The sequence below is a fragment of the Suricata suricatta genome, chromosome 2 (assembly GCF_006229205.1).
Source record: "Suricata suricatta isolate VVHF042 chromosome 2, meerkat_22Aug2017_6uvM2_HiC, whole genome shotgun sequence".
Taxonomy (NCBI): Eukaryota; Metazoa; Chordata; class Mammalia; order Carnivora; family Herpestidae; genus Suricata; species Suricata suricatta.
Genome location: NC_043701.1, coordinates 135,691,184 through 135,705,687, shown reverse-complemented (window position 1 = coordinate 135,705,687; position 14,504 = coordinate 135,691,184). Strand labels below are relative to the sequence as shown.

General features: G+C 34.9%; 1 protein-coding gene and 1 pseudogene across 3 annotated transcripts in view; both read right to left on the bottom strand.

The window, feature by feature from the left end:
- Positions 1 to 14,504, bottom strand: part of ADK (adenosine kinase) — a 521,042-nt gene that overhangs the window by 406,745 nt on the left and 99,793 nt on the right. The gene's annotated exons all lie outside the window — the stretch shown is intronic.
- Positions 10,653 to 10,815, bottom strand: LOC115285568 (annotated as a pseudogene).

Genomic DNA, 14,504 nt, shown 5'->3' with positions numbered 1-14,504 from the left:
CTTACATGGTCATTATAATGTAAATGTTGCATATAGATTATTTATAGATTTAACCAAAATTATTATATAACTTCCTAAAACTTTAGCAGGGGTAGGTATACAATATGATCTGAAACCAAATCACCACAAAAAGGTAAACAGATAATGTCTAAAATTGGTTCGTCAAGGAAAGCTGAATAAGCATATTATTAGACATAAGCTAATATGCTTATTATTAAGGAATAATATCAGAAGGAATAACCTAATAGTATTAAAAGTGGTTGTTTCTAGAGAACTGAGAGTGTTACTGAATGATCTATCACAGCTGCTAAATCAGGTAAAGCCAGAAAAGCCCTAAAATGCTAGCATGGCCAACAGCTCTATCCTGGGGAATCTCAAGGGGGGCTGGACAAATCAATAGCACAGCTCCTGGCTCGGTTTGCCAATACTGTTGCCAAACAAAGGAGACACTCATTTCAAGGGAAGCCAATAACTCAAGACACAAGAGTTTGTAAAAGAGAAAGGGAGAAATTTATTTCAGGTGCCAGCACTCTCAAGCCTTAACAGCTTAACCTCTCTGATGGCAAAATGAAGCACCTAGAGTTTTATAAGGAGAGGTAGAGGGCACATAATCCTGGGTGGGGGTTGGTATATGTTCAGCCCAAGACCATGGATAGGGAAGAGGATATGCAGGGTATGGTCTTTTAGGCATTCTGTTGCTATTGAGCTTTTCTGGTGGTTGGAATGTTCCAGTCATTGCAAAACACCTGCCTCAAGAAAATGTGGCAAGAAATAAGGACAAGAGTTTTAGTTAGAGCACGAGTTAAGCATTCTTGTCTATTTCTGATTTTAGCCGTAGGGGTCTATTGCTGAATAGGAGGGCTCACTAACATGAGGGCAGGAGACTGCTGTATTTTATTGTAAACCTTTTGGCAATAATCAGTTTTTTACCCATATGCAAGAACTACTTTAATTTAAAAAATTCTGGGGTGCCTGGGTGGCTCAGTCAGTTAAGTGTCTGGCTTCGGCTCAGGTCATGATCTCACAGTTCATGGGTTCAAGCCCCATGTCAGGCTCTGTGCTGACAGCTAGCTCAGAGCCTGGAGCTGCCTCGGATTCTGTGTCTCCCTCCCTCTCTGACCCTCCCCTGCTCGTGCTGTCTCTCTCTATCTCTCAAAAATAAAAAAAAATTAAAAATTAAATTAAAAAAATTCTTAGGCCCCTTTGGGGCTGCATGGAAAAAAAGTTCCTAGTAGAGTCAACTTTGATGATGTTAAAATTGAAAGACTCTGAGAGACAGAAAACTGGCAAAACAGTTAATAAAACATGAAATATTTTATCTGGACATGTAAAATAAGCAATTTAGGCACTGAAACAATGATAGAAACAGGGTAAAGAAAAAGTAAAAATGGCATGAGATGAAGACTCACCTAATAAAAAAGGAACACAGCAAAGCAGAAATATCAAGAAGTATTATATAATCCTACTATAGGTAGAAATAACCACAATAAGCACTCAAAACAGAGTTAGTTAAAAGTGACTGCCTTAGGGGAGTGGCTGGGACACATGGAGCAGGATTTCTTTTGTTTTTCATTATACATCTATTCTATTTGATTTCTAATGATATACATATATCACCTTTGAGTTTTTATATGGTAGCCCTGAGATATAATGGATCAAAAGTCCATGGGGTTCCCCAAAACTTGTTATCAAGAATAACTTTCTCAAAAGAGTGAAATGAATTTAACATAGTCTTCACAATCTAGAAAAACTCCATGTAGAATATTCTTATAACGAAATTCAAGGGGCGCTTATGTTACTCAAAGTGTCTGACTCTTGATTTTGGCTCAGGTCATGATGTCACAGTTGTGGGATCAAGCCCCATGTCAAGCTCCACGTTGTCAGTCTTTCTCTGCCCCACCCCAGTTCACTCTGTGTATGTGGAGGGGGGGTGTCTCTCCCTCTCCCTCTCCCTCTCCCTCCCCCCCCCCTCTCTCTCTCAAAAATAGATAAACTAAAAAAAAAAAAATCCTTCATGGGGCGCCTGGGCAGCTCAGTCGGTTGAGCATCTGACTTCGGCGCAGTTCATGATCTCATGGTTTGTGGGTTCAAGCCCCACGACGGATTCTGTGCTGACAGCTAGCTCAGAGCCTGGAGCCTGCTTCAGATTCCGTACCTCCCTTTCTCTCTGACCTTCCCCTGCTTGCTCTGTCTCTCAAAAATAAATAAAAAACATTAAAAAAAAATGTTTAAGTACCTTCTGAAAAAGAAAAGAAATACAAGACAGGTTAACAAAGGAATACTATTTTATTGGGAAGAAAGCTCAGCAGGGCAAGGAGTATTCCCAATAATATGAATGTGCAGAGGAAGAATGAATAATGAAATTTAATCTGAACCATTTAATACAATGAGCAGTTATTTGAGAAATATTATCACATTGAGTTCATAACTCATTCCTAAGAATTCTGAAACACACTTAGGTCACCACACCTCAACCAGAATAAAACCTTAATAACAGATCACTTTGCTAAAGATTTTTAAGTTAATTATATCTAATCACCTTTTATAATTCTGAAAAAATATACTTGAGCACATGCTTACATGTTACTACTAATATTTTACGTGAGTCATGACAAGGAAAAAGTTGAAAAGCAATGAATGAAGAAGGTATATATCCATATGACATTATATATGCAACCTTTAGAAAATAAATTTGGTAACTTTTTAAAAAAGTAAAAATTTAGGAAAAAGGTAGAATAAAAATTATATTATTAATACCTAAAGATATTGTACAATCACCACCTCATCCCACAGCACTCAACAATGAACATAAATGGCAGACACACACCTTCATTTTTAAAAAAATGAATTCCTTAATTTATCAGAGTTGATATGTAAATTACTTGACATTATGATCCTTCACTTTCCACAGCTAAATAAAATGCTTCAAATTTTGATCACTTCTAAATCTGTTGTATTAAGGCTGAAACCAATTAATGATGCACTGTATCCGAATAAGTAGAATTAAATTAGTGTATAATTGATTAGTGTATAATTGAAGCAGTTGTAGATTTACCAACTTTAATTAGGATGGCTTATTACAGATAATTTACACCCTAAGAGAGAGAATGAAGAAGTTCATCAAAACCTTAAATTAAGATCAGAGATACAATATTATAGATTAGTAAGGGCTACATGCTAATACCCTGTACTTTGAAAGTAAATCATTTTAGTCCAAAATCCTTTAACAGTGGAAAATTGATTATTAACCTTTCAGCTTAGATTTTTCAAGTTATTACACTATCTATGGTAATCTACTATAATAGGTGATGCTAACTTACGTGAGTGAATAAAAGCATACCAATAATATTTTGTCTACCTACAATACTAAATTAAATTAAAAAGAATACACACTAAAATACCTTAATATTTCTTCTAATTCCTTTAAAAGGTATTCAAGCAAGAGAAAAACCCGATAAGTCTTACCCTAAAAATAAATAAAAACTGATTTACCAATAAAGAAGCAAGTAAGGAGAAAGAGCAACAAAACAAATGTCTGCAGTTCTCTCAATACCCTTGTGGGTGGTAACTACAACCCAGAAAGTTCCACACATAAATTGCTAACTCCCCTGAGTTTAAAGCCATGGTAATTAGGTTCATTATCTTACACGCTAATGACACAGAGATAATAACTTTGCAGTGAATAATTCATATACTACCAACTCTCACTGTGATGTTCACTGCTAATAGTTTATTTACAGTACAAGTTACACTGCATTTTTTCTATAGTTTAAATTTATTGCCTAGATAAACAGAAATCATTTAGTGTGGAAATCTAATTTACTATCAGTAAATGATAACTATCTTAAGCGTATATTGATTTGTATATCTGTAGTATGAGTTTTTACTTATTACTCATAGTTAAGATAATAATTGAAACATCAGAAGAATATCTTATAGAAAGATTAAGGTACTTATATTGATGTAGATGATTATTCTAATGATACTGGATAATGATGATTACCCACAACACTTAACTGATATAAATAAATTTCGAATTGCTTTAGTAATTCATATTTTTAAGTAAACAGTAGTATCACCACACTCCTTATCAACAATGTACACATAGATTATTTTGGAACTGTGAATATCAAAGTGGAAATGAACCACTTAGGCTTCTTACCATGTAAATACTTACTGTAAAATAATATCAGGATTAAATTAAATTCAGGGACCCATACAATTGCAGTGATTTTCAATTTTTATCCAGTTTTGGAATGGATTCATATCACATTGTATTTATATCAACAAATTAAAGGTAATTTTAATCTCTTTCAAAATGACCTTCTTATAGATACTTGCAATAACTTATCTCACTATGTTACTATATACAGGAACTATTGTACTTTCAATATCTCAAAATCAAATTAAGTAAAAATTTTCTATAATTTTTATACTTCTACATTGACTCCTTCCAAAATAACTTGATTTCTAAGCTAAGACTTTTAATATGCAGGTCATATCAACGAAGACAGGTCAGGTATGGTTCAGGTGATATTTATCAGGTAAAAAAAATCTCAGTGGCTTAAACAATAAGGTCTTTTTCTTATTTACACTAGATGCCCATGGGTCATCTAAGGGTTCTACTCCATGTCTTTTCATTAATACCCGAGATGATGGAGCAGTCATCATCTCGAATTCTACCAGTCATCAGAGCAGATGGAAAGAAAACTCTGTACAGTCTTGCACTGGTCATTAAATGCTCTGACCCAGACAAACAATTTCACTTCTGTTCAAAATTCATTACCCAATTAACTGAGAAAGTAAAACCCTGAAAAAGTTTAAATATTTTAAAAAAATTTAATGTTTTATTTTTAAGTAATCTCTATACCCAACGCAGGACACCAATTTACAATGTCAAGATGCACAATGCTCCACAAACTAAGCCAGCCACACCCCCCTAAAATTAAAAAGAAAAAAATTTTCTCTTGGGATGAGCACTGGGTGTTGTATAGAAGTGATGAATCACTCAATTCTACACCTGAAACAAATATTACACTGTGTGATAACTGGAATTTAAATAAAAACTTGAAAAAAAATTTCTCTAAGACATAAATTGCAAGAAGTCAGTTATGAAGATAGATTAGATAATGTTCATAAAGGACTTTGAATACAAATAGCATTCCAAATTCCTTTTTGTATTACTTCACTATTATATCACAACCATCTGTTCTTGCCAAATCTGTCAAAAGTATAACCAGGGTAATATCAACCACACTTTCAAACCTGCAAATTTGAACAGACCACCTACTTAAAATCCTCTGATCTTCTTAGCATCACCCTCCATGAAATGAACCCAGCCTGTTTTTCTGTCTTCTCAGAATATTCGGTACAATATACAGAATGCTCCAGGAAGACAAATCTAATAAATATGCTGTACTAAATCTTTTTACATGCTGCCCATGGGAGAATGCTTTCTCAGCCACCTCCACTTGAAGAAATCTTACTCTTCCTTCAACAAAGCTTAGGCCATCTCCACAGTGAAGCTCCACCTAACTCTGACCCCAACACCCAGTTCTGTACTCCCTCAACACTGATTCCACATCTCCACTACGATTGTTCATTGGCTAAACACTAGATTATGAAGTCCTTAAAAACAGACACTGTCATGTTTACCTCTGAATCCCTAGCACCTGACATTTACTGGAGAATCAACAAATAAATGTCTGGAAAAATAACTAAAAGCCCATAGTCTCAAATGAATGATCTTTAAGGGAAGCAACGTGTTTTGATGAAGAATAACTATCCTATCAGTTCATAAAGATGTAGTTGCAAAAATAAGTTTGCTCAATGAGTTCCTTTTAGTAGGTAAATGCTAGTTTACATAAGAGTCAGTTTGTTGGTGGCAATTCTGATAAAATTAACTTAAAGTTATGTGACAGTTCATTTTTCCTTCATCTGTTCCCCAGCCTTTAATTTATTTAACTAGCATTTACTGAATGCCAAGCATAGAGGTTCTAGAGATGGCATTAACTAAGGGTCAGCCGAGACACTGTCATCAGTATCAGACAAAAATAGGTCAGTTGAGGGGCACCTGGGTGGCTCAGTCAGTTAGGCATCTGACTTTGGCTCAGGTCATGAATTTGCTTTCATGAGTTCGAGCCCCACATCAGGCTCTGTGCTGACAGCTCAGAACCTGGAGCCTGCTTCTGATTCTGTGTCTCCCTCTCTCTCTGCCTCTCCTCTGTTCACATTCTGTCCCTCTCTCTCTGTCTCTCTCTCTCTCTCTCAAAAATAAAGCTAAAAAATTTTTTAAAAACAATAGGTCACTTCAATATTTTGCTCACTGATGTCTCACCTAATTTTTTAACAGTTCACTTTACCATCACTTGTAATAGGAGGGTTAAGGCTTCACAATGCAATTTTATATTAACATAATTCACTATAGTTATGAAAACATTTGTAACAAATATCATCCATTGACCATATGAGTGTCAATTATGTTTAGCTTTAAAGTCTTTTTTTAAGTATATTATAAAAGAACATCATCCAAGTTCATATTAAAGACCTTAACTAAACAAGAGCAAGTTGACATTAAAATAGATGGCTTTATTTTTAGAAGCAAATGAGTAAGTAAAATATATGAAAGCATGCTCAAATTTAATTGCTGGAGCTGAAGGGATAAACACTGAAAATGCTGCACAAAAAAAAAAAATTATAAACCAAGTATTTTTTGTAATGACATCTTATAAATGAAAGATTAGAATCTTTAAAAGTAACAAGACACTTGGAAAAACAGCATGCTCTACATTCCTGAAATATTTTCAGAGAAAGAAAAAAGGCAAAGTTATCAGCCTAATACTTAGTCATTCTTGTTATCACCATTTAGTTGCCTAACACATTGGCAAAAGAAAGTGACTCACATAGCCACTGAACATTTTTTCCGCATTTAGTATTGTGCAGAGAATGTATTTTTTAAAGGCACATTTGTTTTAATAATAAAAATCTGATTAATTAAAAGCTGTATCATTTGGTGATATACTATTACATGAAATCTGTACTACTGTAGAAATAACAAGAAAGTATTTATTTCTCATTTTAACCTGGTGTAAATTTGATAACCTAACTTGACAGGAACTTTTCAATTTATGTCAGATACATGTGGGAAGACCATTTAATATGTTTTTCTGACTGTAGAAAATTTAACCTCTCATATAATTGGCTTACATATATTTATAGAATCATGAAGTACACTGCTGATCAATATAAATTCAACTAAAAAATTTACCAGAATTATAAGGGATAGAGCAGCAAATATATTTTGGAAAAGAGCAGAATCGTTATTAAAAATTAGGAGGTTACTAAAACAGTTGGTTAGTATCACTGTTTTATATAATAAAGCATTAGCACAGAAATTCTACCAAATCTCATGGGTAAAATGTAATAAAAGCTGTTAATATAGTGAAAAGAAGCTCACTGAATAGCTGACTTTCTGAAGTATTTTCTTCAAAGACTAGAACTAACAATACCCACTTAGAATACAATACTGAAGTACATTTATTGGTTGTTGAGAAAAAAAAATGCTAACCAGAGGAGATGGTATGAAATACAGAAATAAGATACTTTTATATTCAAGTGAATAAAAATCTCAACTGGCAAATATTGAAAAATTGGGGGATAAAATAGGCATATTTAATTGATTATTTTAAACACTCTAAAAGAAATAAATGTGAAATTGTAAGTAATAATGATTTATTTTAATACATCAATACCCAAGGATATCAAAAGACATCATTATAGTAAATAAGACAAAATTAAAAACTCTAGTTACTCTATGTTCCCAAGCTTAATGAAGAGAACATTATTAATAAATGTAGGTTTGAACTAAATGATAAATACAACATATAACTTCCCTTTGTAAAACACTTCACAATTAATTTCTGAAAGAGAAATGTGAAACATTGAAGAAAACATTTGGATAAAAGATCCAGTTTTATACTGTGAATCAATAATAATATTAAATTTAATGCCCAAACAGAATGAATTATTTAAGATTTAAAAATCTCTATTGCTAAATAAAAAGAGTATATTACCATAGGCAACAACCTACTAGTATAAACAGGATTTTAACTGTGACTTAATGAAAAACATAGGAAAGCAACAGGCTCAACAGTGTACCAAATAAACATATGGCATTATTCTTGTAGGCTATGAACTAAAATGAATTTATGAGTAGGCAAGAATATACTTCATAAAAATGTCCAAAATTGTATAAATATTTCCAAAACATTTCTAAATATTCATGTTTGTATTGCTCATTTTAGAGACTGTTGAACTGTATTTGTTATTAACTTTCTTACATTTCTATCTTATTATGTTTAGTAAAAGGACTATTTCCTGACATGTGAATTTCAATCAGAGGAACATGTATATGTATATGTGTGTCTATATATCCACTTCAATGTAAAATGTATTTCTTGCTGTGAGTTGCAGTAGACAATATTTTGATAATCACTACCTTAAATATATTCTTGCATATGTACAAGAGGCACATATAAGAATGCTCATAATCACAACTGGAAATGATATAACTGTCCGTCAACAGTGAATGGAAAAATAAAATGAGGGGTACCAGGGTGGCTCAGTCAGCTATCCAACTCTTGGTTTCAGCTCAAGTCATGATCTCTCCGTTCATGAGACTGAGTTGCACACAGGGCTCTGCACTGACAGTGTGGGACTTGCTTGGGGTTCTCTTACTCTCTCTCTTTCAAAATAAATAAATTATAAATAAACAAACAATTAAATACAATGATATATATTCATGCAGTGGAATACTAATTATTGAACAACGAAAATCAATGAACTATAGCTATATATATCAAGGATAAATCACAGAGATATACCAAAATTTATTAATTTTATACAGGTTAAAAATAAAACTAAAAGACCTACTGTTCAGGAATACATATCATAGTTAAAATATAAAGAAAATTAATTATATTTTAAAAAATCAAACCTATATTCAAGAGGGTGGTTACTTCCTTTTGTGGGGGATTTGGGAGAATGACTCTAGGCAGAGTAAAAAAGGAGTCTCAAAGCTATTAATAACATCATATTTCTTCAATTGGGTGATAGGTTCATGAGGTTTAATTTCATTGGTATGCTTCAAAACATGATACATATTCTTTTGTTTACATCCAATACTATTATTAAAAAAAATTTTTTTAATATTTTATTTATTTTTTGAGAGAAAGAGGGAGAGAGAGACAGTGCAAGCAGGGGAGGGACACAGAGAGAGGAAGAGACAGAATCTGAAGACAGGCTCCAGACTCTGAGTTAGCTATAAGCACAGAGCCTGATGCAAAGCTTGAACCCATGAACCATGAGGTCATGACCTGAGCCAAAGTTGGATGCTCAATCGACTGAGCCACACATGCACCCCTATCAAATACTCTTTAAGGAAAATGCTGGATTGCTGGAAAACATATGTGAGGAACTTTGCTTTCTATATATTTACAAATCACGTTGATCTTTCATAAGGAGCATAAACCAAAAAAGGGTGAATAACTAAAAAATAGGAAATAGACTGAGTTTACTGAAATTACAGCCTTCAGAAAAAATAGCTGTTAAGAGTTTATTATTTTGTTATTTATTAATTAATTCACTCATTCATTCATTCATTCGTTTAAGTAGGCTTCACGCCTAGCGTGGAGCCCAGTATGGGGATTAAATTCACAACCCTGAGATTAAAGCCTAAGCTGAGATAAGAGTTGTTTACTTAACCAACTGAGCCACTCAGACACCCCTATATTAGTAATTTTATTAGTTATATTAGATTTTTCAAAGATGTAACAAAACTTTCACATACATGTTCTGTATAAACGCACTTAAAATAAATTTTAGGGAAAAAAGGGGGAAGCTGTCAGTAGAGCATGCAATTTTTTTTTTGAGTATGCAACTCTTGATCTTGGCATTGTGAGTTTGAGCCCCATGTTGGGTGTAGAGATTACTTAAAATTAAAATCCTTAAAAAAAACAAGTAAATAAAATAAAATTTGTAAAATGATGCAACAGACTTAAGTGGAACAAATGACCCCAAAGCTCAGATTTTTAAAGGAAAATAATGCTTTTAAATATTTAAAAATTACAGTGGTTCTTTATATATTTAGGCCCGAAGAGTGATAGTTCTAGAAACAGAAAAACATTCACTTTTAACCCAGAAGGCTGACCTATAGCCTGCATAGTTTCGATAAGGATCAAGTAAGTGCTGAATTCTACATTTTTTTCTTTCCAAGTAAAACAATAGTTTTATTTGAGGTATAAAAGCACACGTGTTTCTTTCACATACTAGGGGGTTGACTTTAGGGTCCTGGTTTCTAAGATAAGACCGTGCATCTGAGACACAGCTTCTTGGAAAATGAATTAGAAAAGGAGCAAGACACAGCAAGGCAAGAAGACCATTACTGTTGTTGGGAAGTCCTACAGAAAGGGAAGATCGTCCTCAATTAGCTCCAAGAATAAAGAGTAGTCGGCAGTGAGGCTGGCATCTCCTCTTAACACAGCAAGGACCTTCTTCTAAACGGAGGCAGTGGGGTCCACTTGGCAATTTTGGCTCCTCAGTTCCTAATTCAGTCCCTTCCTTCCCTTGAAGATTTCAAAAAGGAAGGGCAAGGCCTATGTCATGGACACCACTACTTGTTCGATAGAGCCAGGTTTATGTCCCATTCTAAAAGGCCTGCACACTCATAGGCTCTCAGAGTGATAGAGACCTCATTGTACATATTAAACTATTCGGGATGGTCATCAGTTTCTCAGCCTGCAGGGCCACCCTCATCATGAAGCCAAAGGTCCGAATGAAGTTTTTGAAATGGAACTACTTGAAGATAATATCTCTGCCCTGGAGGCAGTGCAGTAAGTGGGAGGGAGAGCCCAGTGCAGGGTTTGAACCCACAAACCATATGAGATCATGACCTGAGCTGAAATCAAGAGCCAGAAACTTAACTAGCTAAGGCACCCAAGCGCCCCTACCTCTGTACCTTGTACAGATTCTTTTATTATTTCCTTTAGCATACTATATGATCACCTTACCATTTACTTTGTGAAAATTCATAAAGGGAAACCTCATTAAAATGGAGCCAAGAGTACAGATGAGGAGCTCTCACATCCTACCACTGGTGATCAACTACAGACCCAACAGGAAGAGATGAACCTTGCAAATCCATACTACTTTAGCTACTTCTTTACTAACTAACCCAGCAGGAGGAAGAAAGGTTTTCCTCCTCTCCAGGCAATAGCCCAGCCAATGAGAGAATGTCACAACTCAGCCAATGAAAGTCACTATACTTCGCCAATGGATTCTTTGTTTATAAAAGTCTTCCTAACTTCCCCTTTCTCCTGTAAAAGAGCATAACTCTCCTTTATTTTCTGAACTTGCCTATGGTTTTGTCACAGCTTGCTCGTCCCTAATTGCAATTCTCTACTATGCTGAAACACACCCACTTTTGCTGGGAAAATAGCTGGCAGTTTTATTTTAAGGTTAACAGATTAAAGTAAATTCACTCACAGTTTTCTGATTATATCCTCATAATTATCATTACTGTTGCTACTAATCTATCCTATTCAGAAATCACCTCTGTCCTTCCCCAGGAGAAACCACTTATTTGAAGCCTACTACATTGTTTTACTGGGTGCTTCTTCACACAATAAAAACTCCATGAGGTCAGGGACTGGGTCTGTTTTATAGACTAAGGGCAAGACCTAATATAAGACCTACATGTCTTAAAATAATAGTCACTATGAGGGAACCCTAAAAATGGAATCCAGTACAGAAAAGATACAGTCTCAGTTCCTGATGACCGCAAAGCTGTCAAGCCAACCTGGGCTACCAACTTACAGACCACTATTACATGAAAGAAAAGTTCGATTCTATCTTGTTTCTGTTGCTATAATTTTGGACTTTCTGGTATGCAAATTCAATCCTAATTCATACAACATGTGAATTAGTAATTAACATCTCATGATAATGAAACACTGGAACACATTAGAGGGCAAAAATTAAAATGTTCTATCCCTATGAATGAAGTTGAACATCTTCAGGTGTGAAATTTTTCATGTATTTTGTTGAGTGCTACAAACTACCAAGTCCTAAATTGTATTCAGTATTTTGGTAATTAATTTTAGAATCTGTCTTTCTGGAGGTATTCTCTTTCAGCCTCAACCAGTGTACTGAAATTCAATTCTGGTACTAATCCCCCAGAGTTAGCACAGACCCCACAAATTAATGGACACAGTTCACAGCATGATTCCCTCACATCAGACCACCCACACTTCTGACTACATACAAATTTGGGGTTTTCTATTACCCTCCCACAGGCTCAATAATTTACTAGAATGACTCATGTAACCAAGGAAAGTGCTATGTAGTTTGACCTTTGAACAACACAGGTTTGAACTGTACAGGTCCACTTACAAGTGGATTTTTTACAGTTCTGTATTTTCCCCTTTATATAGTTTTAATAGCATTTTCATTTCTCTGGCTTACTTTATTGTAAGAATATAGTATATAGTACAAATGGCATACAAAATATGTGTTAATCAACAATAGTCAGCTATTAGTAGTTAAGTTTTGGGGTAGTCAAAAATTATATGTGGATTTTAAACTGCATGGGCAATTGGCACCCCTAAACCCCATGTCAGTCAAGGGTCAACTGTATTTACAATTACAGTTTTATTGTAAATAATATAACTCAAGAACAACCAAATGAGGAGACAAAACAGGTGAGGTCTAGAAGAGTCCCAAACATAGACCTTCCATGCCCTCCCCTCATGGAATCAAAGTGCAACACATTTCTGGCAAGTATTTTGTTTATTAACAAGGAAGTTTCACTAAGCTTCACTGTCCAGAGTTTTTACTGGGATTTCATTACAATGATTGAATCACTGGCCACATGAATGAATTCAATCTACAAACCCCCTTCCTAGAGGTGGGCTAGATCAAAGTCCCATCCCTCTAAACGATCACATGACTGGATCTTCCTGGGTGACCAGCTCCCCTCCAGAAGTGATCTAGGGGCCCACCATGAGTCACTTCATTAACATAATGACAGTGATAGCACACTGATCCTAGTAGCTCATAAATAACAAAGATACTCTGTCACTTGGGAAATTCGATGGGTTTTAGTTGCTCTGTACCAGGAACTCAGGGTAAAAACCAAATTCTTTATTATACAACAGAGGGTGATTCTATCTGTTCTTCATTAGCTGGCACACAGTAGAGGCCTTCTTTCCCCTCATCAAATCTCTCCCATTCTAATTTCTGTAGAACATTAATGAAGAAAATATCATCAAGGCTGCCACAGCCATGTAATAGAAAGAATCTGATAAAACTTAAGGGAAGATATTATCTCTAACCCACTGTAGATGTTTAAACAGCTACATTCTACTTTACCCCAAGTCCTTCTGTTCATTTCTAAATTTTTACTTTTATCCTCTATCATAATACGGAAACATGGGATTCTCTTAACTGTCACTTGACATACCTATTTCAACACTTACACAAAACAAATCTTATTTTGAGAGAGAGAGAGGAGGGGGGGTTGCATGAGCAGGAGAGGGGCAGAGAGAAAGGAGGGAGAGAATCTCAAGCAGACTCCACACTGCCAGTGCAAAACCCTATACAGGGCTCCATCTCATGAACTGTGAGATCATGACCTGAGCCAATATCAAGAGTCAGATGCTTAACCAACTCTGAGACAACAAGGTACCCCCACAAAATTAATCTTAGCTTGTGTTTCCTTTGAGGAGTAGATCCAGGTTGTATGGACCAGCACCTTATACAACTTGGGGAACTCTCTTTAAGGAAAAGGATACAAATTACATGTGAAGTATGCATTTATTTGAAATATGAAAATAATTCACATTAAATTACAAATTTCTATTTAATTTTTTTATTGTTTAAATCCAAGTTAGTTAACATATAGTGTAACAATGGTTTCAGGAGTAGAATTTAGTGATTCACTACTTACATATAACATTCAGTGCTCATCCCAACAAGGGCTCTCTTTAATGCCCATCACCCATTCAGCCTATCTCCTCCCCCAACACCCCACCAGCAACCCTCAATTTGTTCTTGGTATTTAAGAAGCTCTTATGGTTTGCCTCCCTCTGTTTTTATCTTATTTTTCCTTCCCTTCCCCTAGGTCCATCTGTTTTGTTTCTTAAATTCCACATGAGTAAATTATACGATACTTAACTTTGCAGACTTATTTCTAGCATAATATACTTTAGTTCCATCCATGTTGTTGCAAATGGTAGGATTTCACTCTTTTTGGTCACTGAGTAATATTCCATTGTGTGTGTGTGTGTGTGTGTATCACATCTTCTTCATCCATTCATCAACTGATAGACGTTTGGGCTCTTCCCATACTTTGGCTATTATTGATAGTGCTACTATAATCATTGTGGTCCATGTGCCTCTTCAAATCAGCAGTTTTGTATTCTTTGAATATATACCTAGTAGTGCAATTG